General features: G+C 31.6%; 1 long non-coding RNA gene across 1 annotated transcript; it reads right to left on the minus strand.

Moving 5' to 3' along the window:
• Positions 1-9093: 9093 nt before the first annotated feature.
• On the minus strand, positions 9094-10159 carry LOC142240002 (uncharacterized). Its single transcript, XR_012723155.1, has 3 exons — positions 10103-10159; positions 9943-10035; positions 9094-9366 (listed from the first exon to the last, which is right to left on the minus strand). It is a non-coding gene; the product is annotated as an uncharacterized LOC142240002 (long non-coding RNA).
• Positions 10160-17289: the final 7130 nt, after the last annotated feature.

A 17289-nucleotide genomic window follows, 5' to 3' on the forward strand; every position in this document is an offset into this window, starting at 1 on the left:
TCCATTTAAACCAACTAGAGTTTACTTCCGAAGTCTCTTGGAACAGCAAACTTTATCCGATCCATAGAAATTGATCCGATCCGGTTGAAATTTGGTATGCAATGTTAGTATATTCACTCTAATCACGATGCAAAAAGTCCATCAGTCCATATAAATCAAACCCAGATTTGAACAAAGTCTGAATATATATATATATATATATATATATATATATATATATATATATATATATATATATATATATATATATATATATATATATATATATATATATATATATATATACACTCAAAAAAAAAGTGAACTCTCTATTTCACTAAAGCCAATTTAACTTTATATTAGTTCATAGAATCATTATGTTTGGAAAAAATTTACTTTACTCAAATAATTTTTTGCGTACGTTAGTTAAATGAACTAAAAAACAGGAACAAATTATACAAAAATAAAGCATAAAGGTTTCCTAATTTCGTATTTCTCACAAAATAGTTCATTATTTCTTTAAATTTGTAAATTTTACCAAAAATGTGTCCATCATGAACTTCGTATGGCACTAAAGACATTCTTGCAATTTTGAACTCCAAGATTTCTCTTAAAACTACAAAATTTTCTTTAACAAGTGCAAAAACTTAGTTATGTCTAATAAATTTTCTTGAATTTGTCGAAAAATATTTACTTATTTTTACCATATCGGAGTGATGCCAGCGCTTGTAATACTGTTAAGTTAAAATTTTCTAAAAAAAATCAAAATTTTCTAAAATTAATCGAAAGTTATCTTTCCTGGTGGGTTCACTGTTTTTTCAGTATATATATATATATATATATATATATATATATATATATATATGTTTGGGACATCAAATGTTTGTAAATATAATATGCTTGGATGCAAACATATATTAATTTAGAAATAGACTATAAATATATATGTGTTTAGAAAGAGAGACATAAAGTGTATGCTGGAAGTAAAATAATGAAAGTAACCAATTAAAGATTGGAAAAATACCAAGAGTGAATATAAACAAGTATAAATTTACAAATTTGGAGTAAACATATATAGGTTGTGATATAAGACCGCCAAAAATTGTATATGCTTAAGTAAAAAGACTAAAATGAGTATTCGGAGAGAAAATTCATTCGGAACCAAGAGTTTTGTTTATCATTTTCGCATTACGGGCACTTTTTTTTGTTTCGTCAAAACAAGTCGGAACGTACACTGAAAAAACAGTGAATCCACCAGGAAGAAAACTTTCGGTTAGTTTTAGAAAATTTTGAATATTTGTAGAAAATTTTAACTAAACAGTATTACAAACGTTGGCATCACGCCGATGTCATAAAAATAAGTAAATATTTTTCGACAAATATAAGACAATTTATTAGACATAACTAAGTTTTTTCACTTGTTAAAGAAAATTTTGTAGTTTGAAGGAATAACTTGGTGTTCAAAATTGCAAGAATGTCTTTAGTGACATACGAAGTTCATGATTGACGCATTTTTGGTAAAATTTACAAATTTAAAGAAATTCTGAACTATTTTGTGGAAGACACGAATTTAGTTAATCTTTATGCTTCATTTGAGTATATTTTTTCCTCAAACATAATATTACTATGAACTAAAATAAAGTTAAATTGGCTTTAGTGAAATAGAGAGTTCACTTTTTTTTGAGTGTAGGACGAGTAAGTCAAAATATTCAAACAAAGGTAATTAAAGGGATCTTCATAAAAACTAACGAAAGGGCACTATACACTGAAAAATAGCATGCCCGGTTCCAAAGATTGTGTCTCTTTTTTAAAAATTTTGGTAGTGATTCCGAGCCAATGAAGCCGAGAATTCAAGTAAGGATATTTTTAAGACACAATTGTCTTTTAAATGTGGGTTTTGTGTATTTGACTCTATGAAGCAAATTTTATTTTTTCGCTTTTTCAGCTTTTTTCATATGCTATAAAAAGTCCGTTAAAAACAAGACAGTAGAAATTGTGTTATGTTTCAAGTAAAAACGTCTTTAAAATAAAGTGTTGAAAAACATGTCCTATTTTTGAACGATTTTTGCTTTGTAGTCAAGATGCAAAAATGAAACAAATTTAAAGACAATTTCATTAGTTTTGAAATTTTTTTCTGAATTATTAAAGTCAAGTTGACCTTAGTTCAAAATTGTTTCTTTCATGTTATGATACCCATTTTCAAGTCAAATCTCTTAATTATAAGGACAACACGACTTCATTGAAAAGTTTATCGACTTTTGAACATGGAATATTAGAGAAATGCGTCGTCTAAGCTAAGCAAAATTTGTATTCTTATTTTAAGGACATGAAATCTTTGGCCACACGACAATATTGTTTTCAGTGTACTCTTTTTAGAGTTGTTACAGTAAAATGAAAACATTGGGAAACAGTGAAAAATTAAACAGTAAGATCTATAAAAACAAAGTTTAGTTCCTCTTTATTAATAAGTAGTCCAAGAGGAGTTGACGGATACTTTCGAAAATAAAAGCGGACATTGAGTTTGAGTTTTGCCACTAAAATTATTTCTCATTTTAATGTCAAAACTCGTATCGGTAAAACCAGAATAACATTATAACTTTTTTAGCCAAATTGTATTATAACTTGGTGGGGAATGATCCAAAGCAACAATTGAATAAGTTTATTTTCTTTAGAATAAATTATTAAAGAAAGCAAACAATTGTTCACACCTAAATAAATTTATGTGTTGGTTGTAAAATTATAGTTTCGAATTTAAATATAATGTGCTTTTGAATGGTTATCGTTAACTTTAGGATTCCATGGAAAAATATTTATATATTACTCGACTTCCAATTCTTCCTTTGTAAGAGTTTTGTGAATTTCTTCGAAAATTTCAAACTTGGGTACAAAACCCTTTTTTGTTACAAATTTTTTATTTTTGCAATAAAAAATAATATATGATTTGAAATCAGTCCATTTCGTTTATATCAAGCACTGTTCTTTTCTGAATTTAAGTCTTTTATAAGACACACTTACAGTTTCGTAGTAAAAAGTTAATATAGTAGTATGTAATGTTGAACACCTTTTCGGGATATTCCGAACGTATTTGGAATATACGTAAAAAAATATATGTAAAAAACAAAACAAAAAATGGTGTCGGTCGAAGCAGGGATCGAACCCAGGACCCTTGGCATGCAAGGCAGACGTACCAACCACTGCTCCACGTCGCCAACAAATGTATGTTTAACAATGTTATGTTGTTAAACAATGTTATGTTTGCATCGGCTCGTGGGCGCCGCAAGCTATGCTATATAAATATGACTTATAACGATAATTATCTCTTGATGACCATAACAGCTACGTAGCCCAGTGTGCTGGCTTACAAACTGTGTGGTCCGCTGTTCGAATCCCCGTCCGGCAAAAGGTAAAATTTAAAAAATTATAAAATTTAATAATTTCTTCTACAATGTTTGTATTACAGAAAAAGGAGCTAAGAACTAAAAAACTCATGGAAGTGAGAAAAATGTGAGGGAATATACAATTAGGCAGAAAAAAAATTTGAGCACAATCTTCTTTGGGAGAAAATTCTTCTAAGCATATAATATTTTTGGGTTCAAAATGTTTCCAAACATTTTATATGTTTACATAATAACATATAGTTTTTTGGAAGACAACATTATTGAATTTGGATGGAAAAATACATAATGTTTGGATCTTAGACTACCCAAACATATTATATTGTTTAGACCAATATGCTTTCAAACATATTATATATTGGAAGAAATCAAATATATAAATGTTTGGGCAATACCCAAAAATTTATATGCTTGAAGCAAAATGTGTTTGGGAGTATATGTTACAGAATCGATTTTTATTGAGGGTGTATATATGTTTGAAGCCAAATGTCTTTGGAAGTATATGTTACAACAGCATTTTTTTTTTAAGAAAATTAAGAAAACACTATATATCATATATTAAATATCAAAGACTTAAAAATGTTTTTGAATTTCGCAACATAAAATTTAATCTGAAAATCGTTTTACAATTGCTCTAGCAACTTTTGATGTTGTTTGGTATTTGCTTAATTTAAAAATATTCATTTCTTTCATCAAAAGTTTCACGTTGTTTGCATATTCACATTGAAACTAAAGTAGATTCAGTGAGTAACAAAGGGCATCCCATATTTCCCCCTTTACAAATAAGCATTGGATGTGAATGTACTTCCATTTATGGCCACATGTATGCAAATAAACCCTCCGAATCAATTTGGTTGATTTAATACGCTGCTAACCACAAGGTTACCCCCAACTCTTTCCATTGGACTTACTCAATTCATCGTTTATTGCTCCCTTCGAGGCAGCCATTTGCGAATGCAGATACTCCATAATTGAAAGGATGTATACCCCTTTTTCATTACATTGGTAACACATCCCAACGATGATGTGCAGTAGCATTGAAAATTTAATTTACAAGGGTCTGTCTGAACTTAGGAAAATAATTTCTAATGAATAAAATTTAAATATTTTAAAGGCTATGTTTGGGTCAGCGATGACTCTAACAACATCTAACAAGGGGTGCAGCGAATTGAACCTAATCAAGATGTTGAGCAATATCAAAAAGTTCATATTCATATTTAATGTTTTTAATAGTTAATAGTAGTTAGGAAGTAAAATAAGCAACTGTTTTTAGCTTTTCCTCACCACAAGGGGGGTTTCAGCAAAAGCTGACAATGCCAAATAATCTTGGAAGTACCTGAGCCCACAATATTTTACATGTAAGAAAAGTACTTCTGTTCAGCAATATCAAGAGTGTGGACGAGAAATACTTTGCATTGGGCGTGTTAATTAATTAATTACAATTTTAAATTATTTTTTAGCAGTCCCATTATTTTATGTAATCTAACTGTTTCATACACAATAAAATTCAGAATTTTTAAAATTTATTGCGAAATCTGCGTAAAACAAAGGCTTTATATACATCACATCAAAAGAACTTCTTGTGAAGTGAATATGAAGTTTATTTCTACATGAACGAAAAAAACTGTTTTTCATATGTTTCATACGTAAAAATTATATGTTTGGACCTCAAAATTTAAGCACATTATTTTTAAGTACAAGCATATAATGTTTATAAACTAGTATAACATGTTGGGACATTTATGTTAATATGTTAGAACATATTATATACATGTATATTTAGATATACATGTATAGGAAAAAGAGAAAATAGATAAAGATGGGGACGAAGAGAGATAACGAAAGACATCAGCATAACATAGTGAGAGAGTCAAATAGAGGAAATGGGTCCCTTGTGGCATGAAAACAAATTGAGTCGTTCTAGAAGTAAGTCGAGTTAAATATATATTGACATATTTAATTCAAAAAAGAGGATTTACCTGTTTGGGCTTTAAAAAAAGATATGCTTAAGGTGAAATATAATATGTTTGCACAGCACATCCAAGTTTTGGTTTGAGTAAATTCTGAAAATATAAATGCTTGAAGCAGAATATGTTTGGGAGTATATGTTACAGAGGCAATTGTTTTTGAGCGTGTACACGCAAAAAATAATTCTTTCTTGCCAAACGAAATTTTAGACAAACAAAGCTCGTTTCTCATTTGCTTTTCGCTGTAAGGAAGTGTATTTGGAAGAAAAGTATATACTTTTTGTGATAAACGTTTTTTATTTTCCAGGATGTAAAAACAATTTCATAAAGACAAACTCAAAAAAAAAAACAATGTTTTCTTGCTAATTGCATTTTCCCTCACATCTTTCTCACATCCACGAGGTTTTTAGTTCTTAACACCTTTTCCTGTAATTCCAACAATGTAGAAGAAATTATACGATTTTATAAATTTTCAAAATTTTTTTACCTTTCGCCTGGACGGAGAATCGAACCGCGGATCATGCACTTTGTAAGCCAACACACTAACCACTGAGCTATGTACCTGTTATGGTCATCAATAGATAAATATCCATTTAAGTTATATTTATATAGCATAGCTTGCGGCGCCCACGAACCGAATAAACAAAGTTTATTTAACAGAAACAAACGTTTAGTTTGGCACCGTGGAGCAGTGGTTGCTACGTCCGACTTGCATGCCAAGGGTCGTGGGTTCGATCCCCGCTTCGACCAAAGTTTTTTTTTTTTACATATATTCCAGATATGTTCGGAAGATTCCGAAAAAATGTTCAACATTACATTGTAGTATATTAAATTTTGAACTGTAAAATGTGTCTTATTAAAGACCTAAAGTCAGAAAAGAACAGTGTTTGATATAAACGAAATGGACTGTGTTGTTGTTTCAAAAATAACTTTTTTATTGAAAAAATAAAAATTTTGTAACAAACGAATTTTTTTGGTGATAAAAGTTTAAAATTTTCGAAGAAATTGAAAAAACTCACAAACAACAAAAGAAAAACGTTTTCGGTACACGTCTTCCAAACGTATTTTTTTCTTTACGTGTAGATGTATGCACTTTAAAAGTAATGACTTAGTTAGCTAGTTAGCTAGTTAGTTGGTAATGCAATGACTTACGAATAACTTCCACATTGTTTTGTTGGGTAAATAGTAGAGGTGTGCACGTGACACGAAATTGTCGTGACTCACGAAAATTGACGCGTGTGTCGTGGGTCACGCTCATGGCAAAGGCGTGAGTGTGCGCGATTACCAAACCAAAATGTCACGACAGTCACGAAAATATTATCTTCGTGAGTGTGCGTGAGTAAAGATTTACGCTCACGAAAATAATCCTGCTCAGAGTTAAATTCATTTTCAATTTTAGTGACACCTGGGATGTTAAGAGTGTAATAACTCTCTCGATTTTAATAATGTTTTTGTTTTCAGACACGTCGCTATGGTAAATTACTCAAAAAATTGTTCGTGAGTCACGACATTTTCGTGCGTGAGTGTGCCTGAGTACAAATTTTCTTTTCGTGAGCGTGAGTCCTACCAAACAATATCGTGCGTGAGTAAGATTTTTCCGTCGTGAGTGTGCGTGAGCGTGATTAAACTTGGACTGATAAGCGCCAAACGAAATGATAACATGACAAAGGAGAGAACAAAAAGTATTCTCTACACGTAGGGTGTATGAAATTCGTCCCTACAGTGAAGTCGTTTCTTTCCAAGTGTGGAATTGTATTTATTCTTACACCCTTGCAATTGATGGTTATTTCTTGTTAAAATATAAAAAAATCGCATCCGATTCAATAAAATATGCGTGAATGCGGTTTCATGCACATTGAGGTTTATTAACAATAGTTAATGTTGCATGAGCTTTCATTATTGCGATATTTGCTCTTTAAAGTGAAATAAATAGTATTCATTATGTTTTTTAACATGTAAAACTGTGAATTAATTCACTTTTTTGCAGAACCATTGACGTGTAATGCCATTTTGAGATATTACGGTTAATATATGACGGCAGTAGTTTTTTTATTAAGTTGACGGTTTAACATTAAAGTATCAATGTTATATACAAATAGAAATAAATCTTTACATATTTACTAGCTAACATAACATGGAATCGGCCAGCACTCAGTGATAAGAGAGAAGTTCACCAATGTGGTATCACAATGGACTGAATAGTCTAAGTGAGCCTGATACATCGGGCTGCCACCTAACCTAACCTAACCTAAAATGTAATTTATGAAGACTTAATGTCAGAGAAGAACGGTGCTTGATATAAATGGAAAGGACTGTGATTTCAGAACAAAATTTTTTTATGATAATAGTTTGACATTTTCGAAGGAATTAAAAAAAATAAAAAACGCTGAAGCAAAAGAGCAACGTCTTCTCCAAAAGTTTTTATTTAATTTTTTTTTATTATTTATTTACTTTTTTATTACAATTCTAAAAACTATAATAAACATTAAACACGCAGAGAAGGAATATGTTCACCTCAACCATGTTTCAAGAGCAAAATGTTATTTTTGGATGGTGACCATGTAACATGTTTATGACAAAAATATTTTTTTCTCGCCAAAAATAACATGCTTGCCGAAATCAGACACATAATCTCCGAGAAAATAACATGGTTGCGACAAACATGTTACATGGTCACCAACCAAAAAATAACATTTTGCTCTTGAAACATGGTTGAGGTGATCATATTCCTTCTATGGGTGAAGCACTAGCCTCAAAGGCTATCAGCTTATCCAAAAGTTTTTTCCTGTATTATAGGTTTATTTTGAACAAGAAAATTCGATTTTTGGTCGTCTTAAGCGAAATTTTAAATGTTCAACGATTAAGTGTTTGCTACATAAAAGAATAACCAATAAAAAAATGAAAACAAATATTAAAAATAAAATCAAAAATTTCACAAAAAAGGGATTTGAACCTGATGTTTGACTTTTCCAGGGAGGACTTTTTTGAGGAAGTTTCCCAAACTAATAAGATAAGTATAAAATTTTGTTAATGTATTTAAAAATGGGTTTACACTGAAAATACCAAAATAAACAAGTATATACGGCCGTAAGTTCGGCCAGGCCGAATCTTATGTACCCTCCACCATGGATTGCGTAGAAACTTCTACGAAAGACTGTCATCCACAATCGAATTACTTGGGTTGTGGTATATTAAAACTTCTTAACATCGTTTTCTAAATTGTGAGTTAGTCCATAACTTTAGACAAAAAGTTATGTATAGTTAAGTCTACAAATAATTACGAATCGATATGGACTTTTTGCACGGTACGTAGAGAGCCAGAATTGAAATATGGGGGTCGCTTATATGGGGGCTATATACACCGAAAAAAAGTTTACTATTGTTTACGAAAAATGAACTAACCCACAGTAAGCATGACCATGATTTGGCGCCAAAGATTTTTTTCATCTAGATAAGTTCATGATTTTCTTATAAATAAGTTTATGTATTGCATCGTATTTTAGTTCATTCTTACTACGCTGTGGGAAGAATGTACTTACACTCATTCAAAATATTCCTGCTATCCGGAAAAATGAACAAGTTTTTGGGAATCCTATATTTAGAAATTGGTTTCAAATAAACTGTTTATCAGTATAATTTTCAAAGAAGTAAATAAATTGAGGTATTAAAGGTACAACAAGCCTGTATACAACTAAGAAATTTTTCGTACAATATAAGACAATTTTTCATAACTACCAGTATTTTATTTCAAAAAATTATTATTATATTACATAAAACTATGGCTTATGATATACAATAAAAGAAGTGTTTTTATTCGTACGCTGTATGCTGTTACTTTTCGGTAGTTAGTAATTGCTTCTTCAAAAGAGTAATATTCTATGTTAGTAGAATGAAACTAATTAATATCAATTTCCATTTTTTATCCATATGAAAGATATATGCCATAAGTTGCTATTTTCATTTCATTTTTGTCCAATTTCACCGATTTCGCTAGTTTTTGTTGTGTGGATTTGCGTCATAAGCCTCTGAAGTTAAAAAGGTATATACACTGAAAAAACAGTGAACCCACCACGAAGAAAACTTTTGATTAATTTTAGAAAATTTTGAATAGTTTTAGAAATTTTTAACTAAACAGTATTACAAGCGCTGGCATCACGCCGATATCACAAAAATAAGTAAAAATTTTTCGACAAATTCAAGAAAATTTATTAGACATAAATAATTTTTTTCACTTTTTAAAGAAAATTTTGTAGTTTGAAGGAAAAAATTGGAGTTCAAAATTGCAAGAATGTCTTTAGTGACATACGAAGTTCATAATGGACGCTGTTGTAGTAAAATTTACAAATTTAAATAAATAATGAACTATTTTGTGAATTTAGTGAATCATTTTGCTAAATTTGTGTATAATTTTTTCCCGTCTTTTAGTTCATTTAACTAACGTACGCAAAAAATTATTAGTGTAAATGAAACTTTCTCCAAATATAATAATTTCATGAACTGAAATATAGTTAAATTGGCTTTAGTGAAATAGTGAGTTCACTTTTTTTTGAGTGTAAAATATAAAAATATCAAATTCTATGGTATTTTGATCTTTAACTTACAAGAGAATTTTCTTAGAGCAAATAGGGATATCAGCTTAGTTAGCATTAAACAGTAAGAAGATTCCAAAAAATACCATTAGATTTGCTGTCATCCTGCAAATGAAAATTATTTTTAATAAATATAAATTTTGGCTTTATTACAAATGGACGAAAAACTTACCACATTGAAAAAAATCATCCAATTACTACATTAGTGGAATCATATCCATGCACAAATGGGGCATTTTTGAAATCCTTCTCAGAATATAAATGAAATAAAAATATTATAAAATTAGATATAATTTCCACTTGTCAATATAGCATTTAGTATTTATAGTGGATATTAAGTTCGAGTTTAGTGGCTAAAATCCCAATTTTTCATGATTAGTTTTCTTTAGAAATACATGGGAACAAAATTGAACCGTTTTTGTGTTCATTTAAAATTTATATCACATTTTTAGTAATTTGAGGTCGCTGAATCCAAATTTACACTTGTTTTTTTAAGAGCTCGACTTTTTGAGATATACGGTTATGTTCAACATTAAGGCACTTCCGCTATATATATTGGAATAACTTGAAAACGATTCATCATATTAAATTAAAAAAACAGCGGTCTACATAAGCTTAAAAACGATTTTCTTTTCTTAATCGCGTAATCCATTTAAAGAATATAAACTTAATAAAAAACTTGTTTCGAGCTATTCTCCATCAAGTTGTATTTAAATTTGCATCGAAGGCGTATAATTTTATACTTTTCTTACTGATTTATTTCTGATTTTAGCACCTAAACTCGAACTTAGTACACACCTTAAGGACTCGCTATAACATAAAAATATAGACTCAAAAAATTGTACTGTGATCCAGATGTAGAGTAAATATAGATCATTTTATTACCACTCATTATGAATATTTTTATGCAAACCAATTTAAAACCGCACTAATTTTAAATTATTAATAGAAATATACAGTTTCTTAATATGTGATTTATTTTAGAGTTATTTATTTTTTATCAATATAAAGTGTTTTTGTTTTCTCTAACATCACACCATTCACTTATCAGTTTCTAAAATGTTACAAATACCGCACGCAAGCGCACCACGTGTGCGCTTCATAAATGTATCAACAGAACTGAATGCACCAATAAAACTCAAACAAAACAACTATCACCACAAAAGATAACAACAACACACATTCCATAACATCATCGTAATAACAAACACAAACAAAAAAAGATGATGCAATAATTTCATAATTTCTTCTCACTTCAATTTCCAGTATCACGTTTATTGATTAGTTGGTATTCTATCTATAGGATAAGGTAAAATATATTCAAAATTTACGAGGAATCCATAAAAAATTATATACACCCGTCAAGGATTAAATTAACTACTTTTTATTCTACTTTATCTAAAATTTTCAATGTGAGGAAATATACTCCAACTTATAGTAAAAACTGAAATAAGCTGTAGGAAGCCGCCATACGAATCGGTACTGTGGTTAAGTTAATTTTTACTACAAAAATTTTTTTCCATACAAAAATTTTTCTTAGTAAATTGTCCACATTTCGTAGTAAGATTTTTATATTGCCTATGTCTTTTTATAATACAATCAACGATGCATTAACTATTGTATTGGAAATTTATTTAAGGAAAAATCCGTCCCATTTCGTAGTTAGTGAACTAAAAAACATTTACTGAAGTTTTATAAGTTTTCCTTTAGCTAAGTTAATTTTCGCAGTGGTTACGAAAAATGAACTATATTACAGTAAATTTTTTGAACTATGTGGAAGTTAAACTGGTCCTAAAATTAACAAGACACCTTTTTTTCTGTGTACAATTATGAACTTGATATGGACCAATTTTTGTGTGATTGGAAATCGATTTATATGACGGATATATATAACTATAGACCGATATGGACCTAGTTACGCATGGTTGTTAATGACCATATACTAGCACAATGTACCAAATTTCAACTCACTCGGATGAAATTTGCTCCTCCAAGAGGCTCCAAAACCAAATCTCGGGATCGGTTTCTATGGGGCTATATATGATTATGGACTGATATGGGCCACTTTTGGCATGGTTGTTAAATATCATATACGGTCACCACGTACCAAATTTCAAGCAGATCGGATGAATTTTGCTTCTCCAAAAGGCACCGGAGATCAAATCTGGGGATCGGTTTATATGACAGCTATATATAATTATTGGCTGATAGGAACCAATTCCTGCATGGTTGTTGGATACCATATACTAACATCACGTACCAAATTTCAACCGAATGGGAAGAATTTTGCTCTTCCAAGGGGCTCTGGAGGTCAAATCTGGGGATCGGTTTATATGGGGCCTATATATAATTATGGACCGATACCGACCAATTTTTGCATGGGAGTTTGAGGCCATATATTAACACCACGTACCAAATTTCAACTGAATTAGATGAATTTTGGTCTTCCAAGTCAAATCTGGTGATCGGTTTTATTGGGGCTACATATAATTATGGACCGATGTGGACCAATTTTTGCATGGTTGTTAGATACCATATATTAACACCACGTACCAAATTTCAACTGAATCAGATGAATTTTGGTCTTCCAAGTCAAATCTGGTGATCGGTTTTATTGGGGCTACATATAATTATGGACCGATGTGGACCAATTTTTGCATGGTTGTTAGATACCATATACTAACACCATGTACCAAATTTCAGCCGGATCGGATGAAATTTGCTTCTCTTAGAGGCCTCGCAAGCCAAATCGGGGGATCGGTTTATATGGGGCCTATATATAATTATGGACCGATGTGGACCAATTTTTGTATGGTTGTTATAGACCATATAATAACCAAATTTCAGCCAGATCGGATGAAATTTGCTTCTCTTAAAGGCCTCGCAAGCCAAATTTGAGGGTCCGTTTATATGGGGGCTATACGTAAAAGTGGACCGATATGGCCCATTTGCAATACCATCCGACCTACATCAATAACAACTACTTGCGGCAAGTTTCAAGACGATAGCTTGTTTCGTTCGGAAGTTAGCGTGATTTCAACAGACGGACGGACGGACGGACATGCTCAGATCGACTCAGAATTTCACCACGACCCAGAATATATATTCTTTATGGGGTCTTAGAGCAATATTTCGATGTGTTACAAACGGAATAACAAAGTTAATATACCCCCCATCGTATGGTGGAGGGTATAAAAATATTTAATACAAAGTAACTTCTGAAGCAATGTTAAGGATGCGAAAAAGAGTATTTCCACAATATAATACGTCCATAGTCATTAATTTTTTGCGCGTAATAAAGACCGTGGAGTTATGTTATAATAAAATTGTACCAATATGAAAATATTTCGACGCGTAACAAGTGAAATGCCATCGTTAGGATGTAGGAAGATTTAAAAAGTTCATTTTTGGAGTGCATAAAAAGTGCAATTAATAACAGGTTGGTTGGTCCCCGGTCTGACACATAGATGGCGTCGCTAGTATTAAATGCATATTATTTTTATATAGTACCAACCTTCAAATGATTCGTGTCAATATTTGACGTCAATTAGTTTGTGAGATATAGCGTCTTTTGTGAAGCAACTTTTGTTATTGTGAAAAAAAAATGGAAAAAAGGAATTTCGTGTTTTGATAAAATACTGTTTTCTGAAGGGAAAAATACGGTGGAAGCAAAAACTTGGCTTGATAATGAGTTTCCGGACTCTGCCCCAGGGAACAATAATTGATTGGTATGCAAAATTCCAGCGTGGTGAAATGAGCACGGAAGACGGTGAACGCAGTGGACGCCCGAAAGATGTGGTTACCGACGAAAACATCAAAAAAATCTACAAAATGATTTTGAATGACCGTAAAATGAAGTTGATCGAGATAGCAGAGGCCTTAAAGATATCAAAGGGACGTGTTAGTCATATCATTCATCAATATTTGGATATGCGGAAGCTTTGTGCAAAATGCGTGCCGCGCGAGCTCACATTTGACCAAAAACAATTCTGAGCGGTGTTTGCAGCTGTTAACCCGAGTTTTTCCGTCGATATGTTACAATGGATGAAACATGGCTCGGCTGAGTGGACAGCGACCGGTGAAACGTCTTCGAAGCGTGGAAAGACTCAAAAGTCCGCTGGCAAAGTAATGGCCTCTGTTTTTTTGGGATGCGCATGGAATAATTTTTATCGATTATCTTGAGAAGGGAAAAACCATCAACAGTGACTATTATATGGCATTATTGGAGCGTTTGAAGGTCGAAATCGCGGCAAAACGGCTCCATATGAAGAAGAAAAAAGTGTTGTTCCACCACGGGGACGCACCGTGCCACAAGTCATTGAGAACGATGGCAAAAATGCATGAGTTGGGCTTCGAATTGCTTCCCCACACACCGTATTCTCCAGACCTGGCCCCCAGAGACTTTTTCTTGTTCTCAGACCTCAAAAGGATGCTCGCAGGGAAAAAATTTGGCTGCAATGAAGAGGTGATCGCCGAAACTGAGGCCTATTTTGAGGCAAAACCGAAGAAGTACTACCAAAATGGTATCAAAAAATTGGAAGGTCGTTGTAGTCGTTGTATCGCTCTTGAAGGGAACTATGTTGAATAATAAAAACGAATTTTGACAAAAAAAATGTGTTTTTCTTTGTTATACCGGGGACTTATCAGCCAACCTGTTAAGCTCAATGACAAGGGACCTCCTTTTTATAGCCGAGACCGAACGGCGTTCCACATTGCAGTGAAACCACTTAGAGAAGCTTTGAAACCCTCAGAAATGTCACCAGCATTACTTAGGTGGGTTAATCCACCGCTGAAAAACTTTTGGTGTTCGGTCGAAGCAGGAATCGAACCGACGACCTTGTGTATGCAAGGCGGGCATGCTAGCCATTGCACTACGGTGGCTCCCTACATTTTAAATACATTTTAAAAAAGTGTAAAAATCTTAAGAACTGAATAAACATGGTGGGAATGAGAAAGATGTGAGAAAAGATGCAGTTAGCCAGAAAATTATTTTTTTGGTCTTTTATTTGCAAAGTTGTCTTTTTAAAGGCCAATAAATCTTTGTTTTGTGATACCCGCGCTTAGCCGCAAATAACGTTGTTTAGCTTGAAAGAAAAACTCCTTCGATTAAAATTTCATTTACCACAAAAAAACCTATGTTTTTGCACTCTCATATTGCTAAACAATAAAAAAAATTCAAAATCATCAGAGATAAATAAAATGTGTTTAAAATCAATAAAGAAGAAAAAATAGTTGTGGTTACATATAAAGAAATTAAACAACAGAACAAAATTTTGGTGGTATTGTCCAGGTTTGAGTCCTTGACGCCTTATTGATGAAGCAAAATATAATCCTTGACGCCTGACCGCACCCAGTTTTTTGGCAAAAAGTTTACAAGAATTTTCCCCATTTCTGTGATCACTAAACCGCAGACCAAAGAATATGGGTGTATGGGAATGTGCAACAAGTTGCACCGATGGCGTGTTGGAGGGGCGTAATTTCCCTTAGCAAAAACAAAAACTTTGCAAAAGAGATAAAACGGTGACGCAAGACAACGACCAAATTTCACTTCCCAAAGTCCTTTTTGTCAAAGGGCAAGTAATTAAAAATTAATTAATTTTCTCTGCTTTGTGTTGTGGTTCCATTGTTCAACAATCACTTCTTTGCCTAGGGGTCCTAATTAAATATTTATTAGAAACTATTATTAAAAAAAAAAAGATTTATATTGTAGTTCACACAAAAAAAACTGTATCAAGAAGAATGTTGTAATGTCTAAAAGTCAAAAACCATTGTCTTCAACGACAAAGGGTGAGATAGTTTTTTTTATTTCAATGGTTTTGATGTTAAATCATCGAGGCATAAGTACATAAAGTTCAAACAAATTATACACCTAAAATTAGCAGTGTGATTCAAATGGATTTATACATTGAAAGAAGAGTTTTCTTTTCGGAGGAACGAAATTTTAAAGATGCGAAGTTTTCTTTTGACAGAAAGAACATTTCTCAGATTAGAGGTTAGATCGTTGCTTCGTTTGTCATAAATTAGGATTTATGTGCTAACATAAAAATAAAATAAAATACTCGTATTTTATAAGAAACGAGAATTTCGTTTGTATAAATTTTCGTTCAGGAGGAAAGTACTTTTTCTTTTTGTGTGGAGTTCTCTTTTCAATTGAACTATGGTAATTGAAGCAGAGGTAGTCACGAAAGAATTTTTTTTTTACGTTTACAGAAATTTGTTTTGTTATACAATGCTTATAGGATGGACGTAAACTATCGTTGGTTGTGTATTTTCAATAAATTTAAATATTGCTATATAGCCCCATAATCAGTGATGCTAATTTGGTGCTTTTAGCACCAAATTTAGTGCTTTTTGATTTTCAAAAAGCACCAAATTGCCTTTTTAGTGCCTTTTCAAAAAAAGCACCATCTTGGTGCTTTCTGGCATTTTCATTTAGTGCTTTGAACAGTATTAAGTTTAATTGACGATATCGTTTCATACAACAATTCGGATTAGACTTTCAAAATCCTAAACTCAACTACATTGCCAAATGTAGAATTTGATTGTTATTAAAGGTGGGCATTAAGTTCGAGTTTAGCCGCTAAAATCGTCATTGTTGCACGATTACTTTTCTTTAATGATCCATTTTAAAGAATACGAACTTTGTGAAAATTTGCTTTGGGATATTCCCCATCAAGTTTTAATGAAATCTGCAACAAATACAGTATGTCAAGAAAGTCTTTTGACATTGCCAAATATTTAAAATTCCAGAAATAATTGAAGTAAAAATCGAGTTGTTAATTCGTTTTGAGAAAAATAAAATATGTATACTTTGCAAAATAAATAATAAAATATTTTTTAAAATTAAATTATATTTAATTTTGGAATAAAATATAATTTTTATCCTATTGTCAAAACACTTTCTTGACATACTGTATGTATAATTTAATGACTTTTTTACTGATTTAGTTTTCACTTTAGTGAAAATTAGCGGCTAAACTCGAACTTAATACTCACTTTAAGGGTGTATAGATTCGTTTTTTAGTCAATATTGATATTTAGGGTATTGTTTAGAACCAATTTGGCGCATGCATACTTATACTCATACATGCACAAAAAAATTATCATCGAAATTTTTTCAATTAAACACTTAATTGAATTTGGAAACGGATTCAATTAATATGTTAATTGATTCAATTAATTATCTAATCAAATCCGAATAAAAACCAATTAAAACAAGTATATACGGCCGTAAGTTATATACTAACACCATGTACCAAATTTCAGCCGGATCGGATGAACATTGTTTCTCTTAGAGGCTCTGCAAGTCAAATCGGGGGATCGGTTTATATGGGGGCTATATATAATTATGGACCGATG

This window comes from Haematobia irritans, chromosome 1, assembly GCF_050003625.1.
Source record: "Haematobia irritans isolate KBUSLIRL chromosome 1, ASM5000362v1, whole genome shotgun sequence".
NCBI lineage: Eukaryota > Metazoa > Arthropoda > Insecta > Diptera > Muscidae > Haematobia > Haematobia irritans.